The sequence below is a fragment of the Lonchura striata genome, unplaced genomic scaffold (genome assembly GCF_046129695.1).
Source record: "Lonchura striata isolate bLonStr1 unplaced genomic scaffold, bLonStr1.mat Scaffold_147, whole genome shotgun sequence".
NCBI classification, from domain to species: Eukaryota; Metazoa; Chordata; class Aves; order Passeriformes; family Estrildidae; genus Lonchura; species Lonchura striata.
In genome coordinates this window covers 154,747-172,462 of record NW_027461097.1, presented here as the reverse complement: position 1 = coordinate 172,462, position 17,716 = coordinate 154,747, and the positions used below count along the sequence as shown (strand labels likewise).

The 17,716-nt window shown below is 49.7% G+C and overlaps 1 long non-coding RNA gene across 2 annotated transcripts; it reads left to right on the top strand.

Moving 5' to 3' along the window:
• The first annotated feature begins 283 nt into the window (after positions 1-283).
• Positions 284-15,287, top strand: LOC144248478 (uncharacterized). Of its 2 annotated transcripts, XR_013341764.1 has the most exons (5): positions 284-589; positions 4,291-4,386; positions 14,179-14,273; positions 14,622-14,734; positions 14,985-15,287. It is a non-coding gene; the product is annotated as an uncharacterized LOC144248478 (long non-coding RNA). The 2 variants fall into 2 exon arrangements; XR_013341763.1 differs by lacking the exon at positions 284-589 and having other exon boundaries at positions 4,184-4,386.
• The last annotated feature ends 2,429 nt before the right edge of the window (positions 15,288-17,716 follow it).

Here is a 17,716-nt window from a genome sequence, read left to right as displayed (position 1 = left end):
TTTAGGGCATTTTTATGGGGTTTTAGGGTCTTTTCATGGCATAGAGGCTGAGGGGCAGCTTGAGGGGCACTGTGGGGCCTTGAGGGTGACGGAGGCTGGGAGCTGAGGGGGGAACAGGGGAGGGGACAGTGGGTGACACAGAGAGATGCTGAGGGGGGCAGGGGCAGCTGGAGGGTGACACAGAGAAGCTGGGGGCTGAGGGGCAGAGGAGAGGGATTAAGGGTAGCACACAGGAGCTGAGGGGCAGCTGAGAGGGGGCTTGAGGGTGACAGCCAGAGCCTGAGGGCTGGGGGGCAGAGGGAGGGGTCAGGGGTAAAGGGTGAGGCCTTGAGGGCTGGACAGTCCAGTGGAGATCAGGGCTACAGGGTACAGCTTAGGAGGCAAGTTAGGGTACAGGTACGGCACCCCTCACGCCACCCGTACCTCACCCTAAGCAGCCTTTTCCCTTTTCAGCCCCAACAACAGCAGCACAGCACAGCAAGCCTGACAGCGAGACCACACCGGAAGCCTCCCAGTGGGACAGGGCAGCGACCCTCGCACCAGGACAACGCCGGAACCCTCAGAGGACAACAGGACCCGCTGCTAAAAGGTAGGGATGACATCTGTGGGCTAGAGAGCAACAGGAAGGGGTTTGGAGGCTGAGCAGGCTTCCTTGAGTGTTTTTTTTTTTTTTTTGCAGGGCTATTAGGAATATTTAGGGGAATTTTGAAGGCTTTCTCTGGTGACTTTTAGAGAATTGTTATACCTTCCTAATGGCTATTTTTTGAATTCCTTGGTGCATTTTTAGGGTGAGGATGAGGGTCTGACAGGATGCCCACTGAAAATGTGGAGTATTACTGGAGTGCTTTGGGAAGGTGCCAGTGGAGGGCCAGTGGGTAAGGTGCCATGATGCTGGTCTGAAGGTTGTGATTTCTGAGCAAAGCAAGGTTGTTGTGGCTAGGGTTATATGGTGGCAGATTTCTCCAGCACAGAAAAAATCAAGCCCCAAGCTTAGTACTGTCAGTTTGCAACATGTATTTGGAATGAAAAAAAAAAAAAAAAAAACCCTGAGTACTTGGGGGTGGGAGATTTGGACTGGGAGAAATCCTGGGCCGTTTTGACATTAGGGAGGCAAAAGGAAACCTGGGACCAGACAACCCAGGGGGATTGCAGGGCCCTGGGAATAAATGAGGGATATCTACATGGTGAAAGCAAATTCAGCAGCCCAGGTTCCTGGTGTCAGTTTGTAGGGCTCCCTTGGGACTGTCAGGGAAGCACAAGTTTGGGGTGGGGGCAGCTGGGGTCTGAACATATCCTTCCATGTTCGGATTTTTTTCAGTCAGCCTCACCCGAAGTCCCAGGCCATTTTCCCTGGGAAAGAAAACTCACCAGTCCAGGTTCCTGATGTCAGTTTGTAGGGCTCCCTTGGGACTCTCAGGGCAGCACAAGTTTGAGGTGGGGACAACTTCGGTCTCAGGTATGTCCTCGGATGTATGGATTCTTTGCTGTTAGGTCCCAGCTCAGGGCCAGGGGTCCCCGGGGACGTGCTTTGGCCATTTTCCCTGGGAAAGAAAAGTCACCAGTCCAGGTTCCTGATGTCAGTTTGTAGGGCTCACGTGTTCTGGGACTCATGGCAGCTCAGCCTCCTCGAGAGTAGCTGCAAAGTTTCAAGACAGACAGGTGATCTGCTGCTCTCTGGCTCACAGGGATGGATACTGGTGATGAAAATGGTGTTGCTACCTGAAATAGTAAAACTTAAAAAAATTCCAGAAGGTACAGCTGACATGTCTGCTCAGTCTATTCGAGTGTATTTCAGAAAAGGAGAAAATTCTTGGAGTAGATTCAGTTACCCTGGAGGGGTGCAGCATCTTGGAGGATGCTCATTAATGATTTCAAAGGGAAGTGTCACTGAAAGGCAATGTCACAAATCCTCACAAGTGGGTAACAGCAGTCAGGTTAATGTTTGTGGCTCTTCAAAAGCTTTACTTGGATGTCTCTTCAAAACAGTCTGGATGCACTGAAGGAGGGCTGTGCCTTCCTTTTTTCTTTTTGAGTAGCTGCCTGAAGATAAATATAAGATGGACTTTCTTAAAACATAAATGAGAAAACACCCAAGGCTGGGTAAAAGTCTTGAATGCTCAGACTTAAAAGTCATCAATTCCCCAGCAATGTTAGATGAGCCTAAAGTGTATAGGTCAGCAACAACTTCAGCAGGCAGCCTAAAAAACACAAGAAGATTTATTCTCTTGGATATTAAACATGGCATCTTATTCTTTGGCAGCTCATAGGTGATCTCTGCATGGGGCTGCACATGCCTTTCTCTGCGTGTGTGTATTTGCCTGCAAGTGTAATGTGACAGTCCTAAAGCATTTGTGGATGCAGATAAACTAAGTCCAGCTCAAATGTATTCCATAAACAGCTCTTGAGGTACACTCATCTTTGTGTTGTTTCATTTGTTCAGTTCATGGAAAGCCACAGGAGCTTATTAGACTGCTCTGGCCTATGCCCAGGGGAGTCACTTAGGTGGGAATTGGACACCTCTAGCCGTAAACCTATAAAAGCAAGAAATGCATACCATTATTTTTGTTGGGTCTTATTGAATGAACTGGCTGCTCAGCTTCTGCAGAATCCTAAGCACTGTATTTGAAGCCTCCGAGTAAGTTCCTTACTTTGAATAATTGTCCCTGCAGGACTGACATGCTGGAGCAAGGTGGGCACTGGAGGTGAGAGAGCCCCGTGCTTCCTCCTCCTCGTGTGCGAGTTCCTGCAGTGCCGTAAGAGCCAGAGCTGTGAGCTTTTCCTTCGAGGGCTGGGCACGGCCACGGCAGATGGAGGCACGGGAGCAGGAGGCTTCAGGACAGGGCTCTGTGGTGCAGGGAGAGCAGCAGCTCCCGAGCAGCTCTGCGCTACAGGAAGGCTCCAGCTCGTGGCAGCACTTGCTGCTCCAAGGACCACTGTGGTCTTGTCCAGAGCATGTGCTGGGTGGGCTTAGACAAGCAAACAGTGCTGTAGAGCAAACAAAAGCTGTAGAGAGCTGGTGACAACTCCTGAGGCCTCTTCTCCACTAAGTAAGCCATAATGTAACTTCGCTGCCATAGGTTTGTCTGTGAGTGGTCTGTGATTTTGTCTCGAAGATGGGTGCAAATTGGATGATTGGCTGTAGAGTGTGTGCATCTGTCTCTTCTAAGGCTGATGGAGGACTGCAGATCTCCATCCAGAATGTGACCCACAGTGTAACCGGGAGCATATGCTGTGCCATTGGTGATGCATGTGGCAAGGACTAGTGGCCCATTTGTCTGCAGCTTGTCCCCATATGATTTCTTGCATGCCCCGAGGCAGGGTTGGTCTGTGTTACTCGAGTTCCAGAAGGCTGCGATGCAGTGAGAGTGGCATAACAAGTAGTTCTGACCTGTAAGGGCACTGGTTCCCAAATGCCTCCCAAGCAAGGCTGCTGCTCTCTCTTTGGCTATGCCAAGCAGCACATCTTGCTGCATATGTGGTCACCAGGGTGTGCAGATTGCACTGCACCAAAAGTCTCCGCCACCAGTGCTGGCTGAATAATGTATTTTCACAACAGATGTTATTCTGCATCTGCCTTGTGACTTTTAATTTCCGTTTTCTCTGGGAGCGTTTGGGCAATGATTGTTATCCGGTATGTGCCAGATTATCACCATTGCCCGAGTGTTTCTTTTTGTCAGATTGAGTTTTCCTTTTCTCCAAGGAATTTGCGGCTTTTAAGCAGAAAATAGTTACATTTCTTAGCTGTTTGCCTGTGTGGTTAAAACAGGGCAATGCATGAGGCCAGGACCTCGCTTTGCTTTCAGAACTGATCCCGTCAATGCTTCCTGGCAGTGTTTCCTTTCTCACAGCACCAGGTCAGGACTGTTTCAGCATTTTGCTGGTAGTCAAGGGTGAGTCCAGCCATCCAGGTTGCCCCTGCTGTCCCCATATGGAGGATGCTCCAGCAGACTGAGGTCAGAGTGTGTTATGTGGCCATGAGCTGAGCCATACACAGTCACTTCTTGTCTCTGGGCAGAGGACTTTGCTCCTCTGTTCCATTAAGTTACCAAGAGTGATCGTTGCTGAAATTACTCTGTTAAATAATCCAGAAGTTTGCCTTTTCCTCCTTTCTTTCCTGAGTTCAGAAGCTGGTAACCTAAGCACCCAGCCGTGCTGTGCATCCCTTAGTGCTGTGTCTGTTACTGGCAGGGCCTGGGGCTTGGGTCCGGAAGGTCTGGCTTGTTTGTTCCCCTGGGTCTGGAGGAATACCGATTTTATTTATTTTATTTTTTGATTTTTTTAATTTAAAAGCTATCCAGCAGTTTGTCAGTTGAAGCAGAAGACAATCCTTTGCATCGATACGTACTCATGTGCACATGCTGATCAGCTGAAGTGTTAAAGCTCAAGGTGAGTGCTCCAGCCTTTAATCAGTGACCAGTCATTGATTTAGCACATCCATCAGTTTCAGGAAGTAGTTCCTCCATTGCATCCAGCTTTTAGAGTACCTTTAGACACTAGAGATACTTTTCAATGTGTAATTGATTAGGTAAATGGTCTCTTAATAGCATGTGCTAAAGAGAGATGTGAAAAGCAGCTGAGCAATATTGCCACTTCTGGGGGTTACAGGTGCTATCAGTCAGAATTGGAAAACACAGAACTGTGACCTTTTATAAGTATTGAGCGAAACACTGAGTTACTGCTGGTCAATTAAAAGCAGTTTGGGTGCTTAATAGTTGTTTCTGATGATACTCATACACAGATGAGTGAGGAGCTACTTGAGGCAATGTGTGTGCAGCTGTCCAGCCAGAACTGAAGCAGCCTCTGGTGAAGGTGAATGCAGAGAGGCTTATGTGGCAGAGGAGCTCAGCAGATGACAGGGGGCTTGTCCACGGACTGAAGGAGGCGCTCGGGATGGGTGTGGGGTGTTACAAAACAGCAGATGTCAAAGGGATGGAGCAAAGGTTTAAAATGGAAGGAATCAGCCATGAGAGAGTGATGGCCAGATGGAAATCCAGCTAAGGCCCTGAAGTGGGATTATGTAAGGCAAACATCAATGAGAATCAGCTGGGGAGCAAGAGCAGCCAGCAGCCAGGCTTGTTTCTGGTCTCTTGCCATAGATGAGACATGTTTTAGGGTGTGCATGATGACTAGAGGCTGTGATAGCTTTAGCTGTAGCTCTTTTGTCTCCAGCCATTGTGAGTGAGTTCTGTGCTTAGTTCTCTGCTCTGGTGCATTGCAGGATTTTTAGGGTAAATATTTTTTCCATCAGTGTAACCCACCAATTGCCAACATCTCGAGGCAGCTGGATGGGGTGGTGAATATGTCATTCTTCTGCTGGTGGCTATCAGAAACGCTTAAGAGGAATATTTAATCTTTGTTCTACATAGTGCTGTGCTAGCAAGTGCTTTCCAATAGGCTGTAATTCCCAGAGCAGTGGGGCAGGAGGTGCTCCATGATCCAGGAGCAGGCTCCCATGTAGTAGGTTGGATGCAAGGCACCCACCAAAGCCTCTCTTATCACTTGCCGCCACAGCTGGACAGAGGAGAGAAAATACAAAAAAGGGTTGAGATAAGGACCAGGAGAGATCGCTCGTCAAATACTGTCACAGGCAAAAGAGAGTCTTATTAGAGATACTAATTGAATTTATGGCTAAATAGTCAGAGCAGGATAATGAGAAACAACATAAAACCTTAAAAACATCAACTTCCCACACCCTCCTTCCCAGCTCTACCTCCTACCCCATCTGTGCAGGGACACAGGCAATGGAGGTGACAATCAGTTCATCAGGGAAAGCAGTCGCTCCCCTGCTGCTCCTTGGGGTCTCTCCCATGGGAGACAGTTCTCCATGAACTTTTGCAGCATGAGTCCGTCTCACAGGCAGCAGATCCCTGTGAATTGCTGCAGTGCGAGTCCATCCCACAGGCAACACTCCCCATCACACTGCTGCAGTCTGTGTCCCTCCAGTGGGTGAAAGTCCCTTCAGGCTGCTGCAGCGTGGGCCACCCTACCACGGGTATAGCCTTTCAGGGACAAGCTGCTCCAGCAGGGGCTCCTCCTTCCACAGGCCTCCCACGGGGTCACAGCCTCCTTGCAGGCATCCCCCTGCTCTGGCATGGGTCTCCTCCACAGGCTGCAGGTGGATCTTTGCATCCCCATGGATCTCCATGGGCTGCAGGGGCACAGCTGCCTCACCATGGTCGCAGAGGAATCCCAGCTCCTGTGCCTGGAACACCTTCTCCCCCTCCTTCTTCACTGACCTCAGTGTCTGCAGAGTTGTTCCTTTCACGTACTCTCACTCCACTCTCCTCTGGCTGCAATTACAACTGTGCAGAAACTTATTTTTTTCTTTTTTCTGAAACACATGATCACAGAGGCACCACCACCATTTCTCATGGGCTCAGCCTCGTCCTGAAGCACATCCATCTTTGGAGCTGCCAGGGACTGGCTCTGCCAGACATGGAGGAAGCTGCCAGCAGCTTCTTGCAGAAGCCGCCGCTCTGCCCCCCACCCTGCTACCAAAGCTTTGCCTTGCAAACCCAGTACAGTTGTATTTCATTGTTGGTCTGTCTGCACAGGCTATTAATGGTGGGGATCTGCCACCTCTTTGTTCCCCAGTACAAAGGTAAAAAGGATGTCTGCAGCTCCACGTCCAGTTTTTGGGGGTAAGGAGAGGAGTAAGCAGCAAAGGACGCACAAACCCAACTCCCATTCTGCCACGTGCCAGGTTTCCACAAGACAGGAACATAACGCACCCTACCTCTGCTCAGAAGAGTGTGGGGAGCCTAAAATTCTCTATCCTAATTCAGTCAGACTGCCCAATGATACGGCCGAACTGTCAGCAGCCTAAATAGCTTTTCATGGCTGTCATTGTGGTTGGGGAATTGATTCATGTCTGGGTTTCTTGCCAGAGCCTGAGGAAAGGAAGTAGCCAAGACCAGGTGAGAAGCGGTGTAAGGTAGGCGATTAATTTCTGGATTCCTTTGCCACTCACAGAGCAGCTCCTAATGGGCTGGGCTTGGGGAGTCTGGTTTACAGGCATTTGGAAGTGCTGATACCATCTGGTGAAATGTTAGGTGTCTTTTTAAGAGAAAAAAATGAAAGTGTTTCTGTTACAACCGTGAATAAAGAGCCTGGGCGCAGCAGTGACTGCCTAGTAGCAGAGGGACAGAGGCTGCCTGCAGGCAGGTTTGTATCCTCCATAGAGCTGGAGCAATGGCAGGATTACTTTGCCTGCACGTTCACTGCTTTGAGGGAGGAACAGGGTAGGAGAAATTAATGTAATAGGAAACAGAAGCACAGACTTGAGACTGTGCCGTCTGTTTTGTTGCCGTGGTGAAATAAAGCAGGGACATTTGATGATTTTTAAAATGTATTTATTTAAAGAAAAAAATGTGGCAAATCTTATCAGAAGAGTTTTGGTTTCTGGCAGCTTTACAAGTCAGGTACCCTGTGCCTACATACAGTATTAATAATGGCTTTGCAGTATTTTTGGTTAAAATTTACGTTCATTAAAAAATTCTTCAAAACACTCTGTAATTGGTGAGCAGCATATGAAAGGTTAATGAACATTGAACATGTTTTACAGTTTCCTTTGAGAAGGACCCTTTACATCTGTAAATGCCTGCCTGAGGTGGCCTCTGCTTTAGGACTTTAAAGCTTAAAGAAATCCTATATACAGAAGAAATTCTTCCCTGTTACGGTGACGAGGCCCCAGCAGAGGTTGCCCAGAGAAGCTGAGGCAGCCCCACCCGTGGAATTGTCCAAGGCCAGGTTGGATGGGGTTTGGAACAACCTGCTCTAGTGGAAGGTGTCCCTGCAGGGGATGGGATGAGAAAAGCTTTGGGGTCCCTTCCAACCCAAACCATTCTCTGATTCTATGATTGTACATGTTGAAAAAGGAGGCTGTGGCCTTATGTGCTTAGGTACAAACCTCCCACCGATTCTTCTGAACATACCAGTTTAGTCATTTATTCTTTCCTTTGTGCTTTCACAAGAAGCCCTTGTGCCCTTCAAAATCTCCATAGGAGTTTGTGGTCAGTTTCCAGAATAAACAGGGATGGAAACCCGAGCAGTTTGGTGCATCCCTACTTGCTGCTGGAATGATTGTGGATTTGACTGACAGGGTTTTGTTCCTGAACACAAGAAAAGTTTTATTCCAGTGCCACACTCAAGCGTAGCAGTGGGGCCGTGTGCGTGGCTGACCCAGCAGATGGGGCAGTGTCTTCATAAAGTAAATATATAGTAGCAGTCCTTAAGGATGTGGCCCTTCTGGGAGTGCTTGCATGTTTACGTATCAAAACCGTTTACAGAGAGGGACCTTTTAATGCAGTCGAACTGCTACGGAAAAATTTTGGTTTCAAGACCATTTAATTAAGGTTAATGAAGTCTGGGACTTGGGCACTGTATCTCGTGCAGTAACGCACGTCTCTGTTCTTGATAGATGTCTTTTATTTGCAACAGTAGTTACATACTGGGGACTCAAATCCCCATTGTCCCCATGCCTTCAGAGTAGGGCAGGCTCTTGTCTTAATTTTACATTATAATCCTTTCCAAATGGAGACATAATGACATAATTCATTGTTGCATTTTGAAACAGTGTGGTCAGCGTGAGGATTTGATCGAGCAGTTCCACTCTTCCAAAAGTACTAAGGTGCTTGCAGATATTTGATATTGAGCTATTTTGGCTCTCAATTGCAATATGAATAGGTCAGGCAAGGCCTTTGAAAGGAACTTAATAGATACATCTCACAGTCACAGAGAAGCAGGAAACTCTTCTGCTAAAATGAGCCTGGGTTTGTGAAAGGTCGCAGTTAACCTTTTAAAGTAAGTTTTTGCAGGTCTGCAGAGCAAATACTGCATTTTTAATGGGTATGGGTAGAATCTCTGTTTTACTGATAATGCTCCAAGTTTTATTTTTTCTCCAAATTGGAACAGAGCTTCTTGTAAGCTAAGCAAGCCAGCCTTAAGGCTTTTGCTTTATTGCTTCACAGTGAACTACTGAAATAGCAAGGCATTGAGCAGTAAGTACAAGAAGCAGCATAAGCTGCCAAAATAGCAGCAAAATACTTTATTACTGTTGTTATTATTATTACTATTGGTGACTTTTAAGTGCTGTCATCATTTTTTCAGAGACTGTTGTGACACAAATAGCCACCCAAGTTGGCTTAACTTAAAAGTTCATTTTGTTTGCCTCTATAAGCACCAATCACTTACAAATTTGGGGAGGGGTCTAAAAAGGACTTCATATAGATACCGGTGTAGGTGGGTGTACAGATGCCTGTACATATTTAGCTATCTATTTATCTATCTTTACATACAGATACATGAAACACTTATAATAACTATACTTTCCTCCATTCCTAAGCTTCTCCCAGAAGTGCTTTTCTGCTGAATTTGGTGTTGCACATGTGACACGGGGGATGGGTTAGAAACCTCTGGTGGGGAGACAGGAGTTCAAATGCAGTCTTGGGCCTGGCATCTAAACCAAAACAAACTTCTTCCAGGCTCCTAAAGCTTGCTCTGAGCCAACAGACACTTCTCTAGGCTACGTGGCCTGGGGTTCTCAGTAAATAAGTGACAGTGTCATTACATCATATGGAAAGTTTAGATTGGGAAAGCTGAAATTGTCCTCGCTAAACGTTGGCATGTCCTTGTATTTGGTAACATAGAGGCCCGGAGGATGTTTGTCATTGAGTGTCACAGCAGGAAGGAATGCAGGAAAAACCCCTCTTTGGTGGGGTCAGGACAGGATCTGCACCCTGTTATGCTCCTGCCCTGACAGAAGCTCAGCAAGCTCCTGTTGCTCCGTCAGGCCCCTGCAGGAAAGCTTTGAACAATGGTCAATGCAGGAGAGATGTCACAGGTGATGGAGCGTGTTTGTGCCAAGGCACAGTGCAGAAGTGAGCCCTGGCTCCAGTGAATGCCACGTATTTTTATGAGTTTTCAGTGTGTTTTCAAAAGTATCCCTTGGAATGCAGAACTGAGGATTAAAACTAATAGCTGGCTGTGTCAATACTGAGTGGTTTTACTCTGTAATGGTAGAATTCAGCGGCCTCTTCACTTCAAAGGTGTCAACTGAAAGGTGTTGCGATGAAAAAGAGGTGGAGATGAACAGTGCTTTGAGAGAGCAGAAATGAAGGTTGCGGGCAATACTGAAGAAGAAGCAGATGCAGGTGGTGAGGGAGTTGGATTTTTGCGAGAAGAGAGTGTTTCTCAGGAGCAGAGAGCCAGCGGGCTCTCCGGGGACAGCAGTGCTGGGGATGAGGTGAGTCTGTGCCCTGCACAGTTCCCTGGCCCCGTGATGGAGAGTTGTCCCAGTGGCTGTAGCTTGGGGGCCGAGTCTCCATCCTCTCAGCTTACCATGGGAGCCTATCCCAGCCCAGCAGAGCTCCTGGAAATCTCCCTGTATTCCTGCTTAGACTCTGGTCTTTGGTTTGGTCTGGGCAGTGCCCGGTGCTTTGCTCAGGGACCGTCCAGCCTTGCCCTGTACTTGCACTGCTGACCCCAGCATTTGCCACACTCTTCCCCGGGCTTTGATTGTGTTTCTGGACTCAAAGCTGTGCTTCTGACACTCGGTTTCCTTTGGCCTCGCTATGTGTTAGCTCAGTCTTTTGCTACCAGCCTGCTTCCCTGCTCAAGATTTCAATTGCTGGAGAGATGTGCAGACTCCCTGTAGAGCGTAGATTGGAGAAGCTCAGAAGCCATCTGAGGGCCTCCCCCAGAAATAAGCCAAGGGTTTGGTGCCTGTTTAGCTTCTCCGTGTTTGGCAAGTTCAGCTGTGCAGCCTGCCCTACAAGCAGGCATTTAAGCTAGATCATACTCAGAAGTCTCTCTTAGGCAGAGATAAATAATTGCTTCTACACTCAAGTCTCCCACCTCAGCCTGGGAACACAAGATGTGGGGCAGAATCAGTGAGGAGGGACCCGACACCAACTGCCTGAAACGCACGATATACCCTCAGAGAATGCAGCTGCAGTGGCTGAGGGGATCTTTGAGGTCCAGGAAATGAAATGTCTTAGGAACAGGCTATCAGACTGTCCCTCTGGAATTGCAGCTAAATTTAGGTTGCAGATTATCAGAGCATCCATTTGCTCTCTCCCTGGCCATGGCAATGCCTGCACAATTCCACAGCACATTCAAGAGGATGTTAGCAACTTGCTCAGTCTGAGGATCATCTGTTTCCTACCGATGGGTCTTTGCCCACCCTCTCCTTGCTGGAGGGCATGAGGAGCCCTCAGTCTCAAGGAGCTCTTGCCTTTTTTGGCCCTGTGGAAACCACAGGAGAGAGTGGAGCTCTTGCTGAAATTGGATCCAGTATATTACAGGAGTGATGACTTCCAAAAGTGTCCTAAGGTGGTACAAGTCAGCATGCTGGCACCCTCAGTCTCTACCCTCATTATTTCTTACAAACACTGTTCTGTTTCCTCAATTATTCTTGTATTTGGAGAAAAAGAGTGTTCACAGCCTTGTTCTAAGGACACGGTGCAGGGATAAAGATAAGTTTCAAACCATTACGTAAGAATATATAACATAACCCCAAACGTAACAAACACAGTGGATCATATAGTGCCTCCACACACCTTCTTCCCTCAAGGAACTTTAAATGTTCTAAGAGTCATAAGCATATTTAATTACTGGGGAATGTTTAAGCACAGTTTCTTGCAAAGGAGGAAAGAAGAGGACTGCTAGGATCCTTCCCGCTGGAGGTTTTGCGTGGTTAGTGCCTTCTGCTCTGATGGAAGGCCTTGGTATAGAGGATTCCTCTGGCGGAATCCTCTGGTATGCTGGCAATTAATTAACTTTTCCTACCTTGCACACATGGAGATAGCGAACAAAAATCCTCCTCTATTTGTGTCAGAAGGTTATTGAGAGACTGGGTTCGAGAGAGTGACTGCCTAAGAGAAATTCTCCTAGCAGCCACCTCAGAAAGCCTCAAGAAGGAAGCAGCCTTGGCTTCAGTGTTCCCACTTGTCCAGCACAGGCACCTGGCGTGGGTTGGCTTCACCTTCTCACAGGCACGGTGAGGGGCACTGCCTGTCCTGGGGCGCTGGGGCACTGCAGCCCAGCACATCCAATTGGCTTTTACATTTCCAGCTCTTAGGAGTGAGTTCTTCAAAGTCACAGCTCTAGCAGCAGCAGGAGAAAAATCTCCTAGAGGCTTTCATGAGCAGCACTTAGGCTCTTCAGAAAACAGAGTCCAAGGCCACTTCACTAGGACTACTCTGGAGAAGGACAGAAAAGAGAAATTCAGCCTAGCCTCACCCCCACGACTTTGATTACCAGCTGAGGTAGGGTTAAATGAGTATTTAAAGTGGTTGGGTTCACTGACACCTGCTGGGATGCATTACCTCTTGTTAGGATGAACTAAGAGTTCTGCTGAGCTGAAGTAAAAGGCTTATATTTGTCCTCTTTGGGATGAAGGGGCTCTCAGTTGGTTTCAGTTCTTGTAAGTTGCCCTGTAATGGAACAGGCTGACCTGTGGTTTAGAGCTTGCTGAATTAAATTAGTCACAGGTGACAAATGCAGTGTCCACAGAAGTCCCTCTCTGTCTGCTGAGCTGCAGCTCTACTTTGGAGGGTAATGAGTAAGTAAGGAATAAACGCATTTTGACTTTCAGGGTTCGAGCTGCACTTCCAGCTTTTTTAATTAAATAAAACATTATAAACTCAGCAGGCTTGCTCTGAAGACCCTGAAAATCACAAAATCATTAAGGTTGAAAGGGACCCACCAGTGGAGTCATCTTGTACAATGTCCCTGCTCAAGCAGGAGGAAAATGTCTGAAATCAGAGTTCAGTTCCCTATTGCAACAGTGGTAGGGTGGAATTTTGTCTCTTTTTCGAGTTTATGTTAAAAGGTGTAGGCAGCTGTGATGGAAAATTGTAAAACTGGACGTCTTGCTGACCAAGCCCAGTGTTCCTTGACTTTAAATGCTGCACAGATATGAGACTACCTAAGTTTGTGATCCTCCTGCTAGTAATCCGAGTGCAAGTGTGTCAGGGATATGGAAGTCCTAGAGACCAAGCACTGAGTCATTACAAAGGAGAAATACATGTCAAAGAGAATCGTGCAGGTTCTTGCCAAAATGTATTTATTAAGAGATGGACCCTGAATTTTTCAAATCCTGCTGTAGGGCAATGTCACTTGGGCTTTGCCCTAAGGTGGAATTCTGAGTATGCCAGGTATTCCTCTTTATTCCTCCCACTGTTAGGATAAACTGTGGCATTTTGTGTCCTAATCCAAGAATCAAAAGCTGTTCTTTCCCTGGCTGGGACGGGTTCCTCAGTCCTATGAGGGTAATACAGAGCAACAGACAGCACTCAAAGCTCCTGTCATATGGCACTGCAGGGTGCACATTGTGCAAGCAAAAGGAAGAACTGGAGACTATAGGAGATCAACCTAATGAACAGCTCCTGAGCTCTGCGGAGAAGTGATACAGCTCCCTGGAGCACTGCTGGAAGTCGCAGAATAATTGGCTGCAAATAATGCTGTCCAAATGGAGGGCTTTTCTGTCACAGAAATGGAGAAAATGACTTTCATTATTCAGTTAGCTCCTGGCACGCTGGTTTCAGTGGTGCTTTTGACGCAATCTGAGCCTCCAAGGTGTGGTACCAGAAGAGGTGTTGCCAGCTTCTCCTAAGGCCACCATACAGACATGCGAGTATGTGAAAGTAACTGATAGCTCTAGCTCTAGTTCTGGTTAGAGATGTAGGGAATGCCCCTTTACTATGATAATATGCTGTAAGAGCATCTTCAAAAGGAAGGTGTCAGAAATTCTTTAGTGTTATTTTTGTGCTGTGGTCTGCAGAGGTGTAGCTGTCATTCCAGAACTATTTTTGTTTTGATGGTTTGAGGCATTGTGGGTTTGAGTCAGGAATAATTTTTTGTTAAGTTTATTTGTGATATTTAAAAACCCAGCTCCACGTGGGCCTGGATGCTGATCCCTTTTGCTGGTCAGTGAGAGCATCTGGCAGCTCATATTTCCAAGTGCTTTATTTAACAGGAAGCTGGTTTGTTCCTTCTTGTGAGTAGGATCGTTGGCTTTGCATGGGCAAAGCCACTCCGGAATTTCAGGCTAAGAAAAGAGTTAGGGAACTCTTTTCAAACATAGTCCTGGAGAGGTAGCAAGCAGCTTGGCTTGGTGATCCTGTGGGGAAATAGAAGAATATCTGTTCTGATTTTTGTCTTCTCTTTCTTCCACAGCTGATTCTGTATCCCTGACTTCCCTTCACGTCAGGGACACGTGGCTTGGAGCACAGGAGCTGGATTTGTCACTTAGCTGCGGCAGGTTGGTGCAGGTAACGAATTACAGGTGACTTGGAAACTGGGGAACAAAGGGAAGGATCTGTTATGTCTCTTAGCAAAAAAATTGGCTCCATCAGGGCATTAATTCAGGGGACTGACACTTCACCTTTAACGTCCTGCCCTGCTCCATCCTCATCGCCGTGAGCCATGAGAGCCTCCTGAGCTGTTCTCCTATAGACCTACCTTGTCTGGTCAAAAAAAAAAAAATCAGTATTTTATTACTGGGTGCAAACTCAGGGGGAAGATTTTATTCAACATCTCTCAGTGGGACGTTAAAGCTCCAAATTCCCTTTTCTGGAACACTTTGAGAGACAATATTACTTCTGTAATTTTTATTACAGGCATTTTTATCTTTTTGAAGAACCAAAAAGACTGCATGCGTGTGCCCTTCATATCCATCCTCTGTCTAATACAGGACAGGAGAAGAAGGCTGCAGAGCTTCCTACACTGGGGTGTAAGTAGCCAGTATGAATAGAAGACTGAGCTAGGGAATTAGGATGGTTTGCTTGGGTTTAAAAAGCTTGAATGGCACTTCAAGACATTTATGTCAGACATGGTTTGTTTTTATTACCCTTTTTTTAATTAAAAAAAAAAAACAAACACACGCACACAAAAAAACCACAAACCAAACCAAAACAAAACCCTAATCCATCCCTGCTGCTGCGATGTGGGACCAAAACCCGCCTTCCCTGCGCTCGGAACAGGTGAGAGGTGGAACTAAAGCCCAAAGGATTTTCTGCTCAGTGACTGTAGCTGAGTTTTATTGGGAGCTCTCTGGGAAATCTGGCACATCGTTCGGGGATGTGGCCATGAGGGGAGCGGAGCCCAGCTGCAAACAGGCAGTGCCGGAGCGAGAACCTCTGCAATGCAAACCGGGCTTTCTTCCGTGGAATCCCGGCTGTGTGCTGCCCCAGGGCCTTTGTACAAATAGCGTCACCGGAGCTGCACGTTCCTTGTGATGTGGATGGGATTTAGGGGGGGTTCAATAAAAAGGAGATGCAAAATGAGGGAATTGCTTTTACGCGCAACTGTTCTTGTCCTAGAGGAGCCATCAGCTCTGTCCCGAGAGCTGAGTTACGAGTGTGTGTGTTGAAAGAGCCGCAAGCCTTTAGGGGCTGCAGTTTGTGTGCCCTGTGCTGAGGTGCCCTGAGGAAATGTGTGAGCCGGAGGGAGCCGGGGCCGGGCGGAGGGAGCCGAGCTGTGGGAATGGGCGAATGGAGGCGGGTGCGGGCGGGACTAGGCGAGCGTGGGCGAAAGCGGCCGAAAGGGGCCGAGGAGGCGAGCGGAGCCGAGCTTTGCCGAGTTCAGCCGAGGCGAGCCGAGCTTTGCCGAAGAGGCGAATGGAGGCGAATGCGGCCGGAAATAGCCGAGCGTGGCCGACAGTAGCCGAAGCTGGCCGAGGAGCCGAGTGCAGCCGAACGGAGCCGAGCTCTGCCGAGCGCAGCAGCCCGGGCAGGGGGGGCGCCGGGGCGCCGGGAGGATCCCCTCCTGTCCCTCTCTCTCCCGCTCCATCCTCCTGCCCGTATTCCCCTGAGTGTACCCTCTCTTTCCCCCGTTTCCGTGTCCCCCCCAAACCCGGCTCCTTCCTGTCCTGTCCCTGCCCCGCTGCTCCGTTCCATTCCCCCTCTCTCCCTCCTCTGTGCCCCGTCCCTCTTGCTGCCCTGCCGGCCTTTCCCTTCCCCGCCCGCTTTCCTCCGCAGCCCGACCTCCCTCCCCGCCCTTTCGCATGTCCCGCTCTCCCTCCTCTCTTCCCGTCGCCCCTTCGCTTCTTTCCCCCGCAGCCGCGGGGCTCGGGGCGCCGGAGAATAAAGCCCCGAGGGCCGGAGCCCGGCGCCCCCCGGGCCTTGCGGGAGTCCCCGCACGGGGCCGGAGCTCTCGGCGGATCCCCCGCGCCGCTCGGACCCCGCCCCGGCGCTGCCGGACCTGCGGCTCCGCCGGCATCGCGCTGCGAGCGGCCCCCGCTCCGTACCGTGCCGGCCGTGCCGCGTCCTGTCAAATCCTAGCTCTGCCTTTTGTTTAACGTGTTCTTAGTTCCTATTTATGTCATCACAGAAAGCAAGGAAGGAAGAAATGTGACTGGTTCCCACTATTGCTCCGTGCAGGCATTTTTAAAGGCTGCTGTACTTCTATCCTCTTTTTCCCCTCCAAGCTTGACTTTTCCCCTCCTTTTTCGAGGTCTGCTGCTTTGGGTGTCCCAAGGAGGGCTGAGTTCCTCGGCAGGGGTCTTAGGAATTGGTGCTGATTCTGCTTTTTGCGAAGGTGTATCAAAGTGTGCCAGCAAAAGGACTGTTTTCTCCAGGGGAAAGCTTTCTCTCAATGACCATCAATGCATGTACGTGCTTTAATCGTGTACCCAGATGGATTAAGAAAAGACAACACCCGTAGCAGATTTCCAATGGATCAGTGTCTGTGAGAAGTGGGCTGTGTGCTGGAGATGGAGAGACGCTGTTGGAGGGTGGCAACAGCGGCAGGTGTGAGCTGATGTGAGGATGATGAGGGCTCAGAGCAGCCCCAGGTGTGAGCTGTGAGGATGAGGAGGAGGGGCGGCTCCTGCCGGGGGGAGGTTATTTTAGGGCGAGGGTTTGTCTTTGCTGGCTTTTGCACGGAGCTGCTGGAGGAGAGGAGTTTTTGGGGGGCTCCCGGGGCTGTCTCCTGGAAGGACGGTGGGCGCTTCGGACAGGGTCCGGGGAATCCCCTGGATACACACTTGGGCACCTGAAGCATTGCTCAAAGGAGGAGCTGAGGGACAAACCTTTGTGCCGAGAAGCAGCAGCCGAGCAGGTGAGCCGGTGCGCTTTTATAACGGGGACTTTTCCCCTTTCCCTTTGAAATTTCGTCATCCTGAGGTTGAATTGGAGGGGGCAGTCCTGTTGTCCCCCCTTTTAAGGGGTTTGGACTGAGGTAAAAAGCCCCCTTTTGCCATGGTTTGAGGCAAGGCGCTTCTTTTCTTCTCTTCTAGAGGACGCGATTGAAGGGAAGCCTACGTTTCTTTTCCCTTGTTGGGGTGAGGTGAGCGCCGGAGCGTGGCGTCAGAGTCGGGGCTGCAGAGGAAGGGAGCTGCAGCCGTGGCAGCGCTGGCAGGGCGGGGGTCGGGCTGTGCCGCTGCATTCGGGGCGCTTCTTCTGCCCCCGGCCCGGCAGCGAAGGGTGCGGCGCGGAGCCCTGCCGGCAGTGCCGGGGCTGGCCGGGGCGGAAGGGGAGCTGGGCGCGGCTGGGCTGCCGCGGGCCCGCCGGAGCCGCGCCGGTGCGAGCCGTGCGGAGCCGAGCGGAGCTTTGGCCGGGCCGGCGGGCGGGGGAGGCGGCGCGGGCGGGGCCGGTGCCGGCCGGTGCCGCCGCTCCGTCCGCTCCGGGCGCGGGGCTCGGGCGCCGCCGGGGCCCCCCGGGCCCGGTGCCGGCCCCGCCGGGCCGGGGGCAGCGGGCGGGGGTCTGCCGGCGCG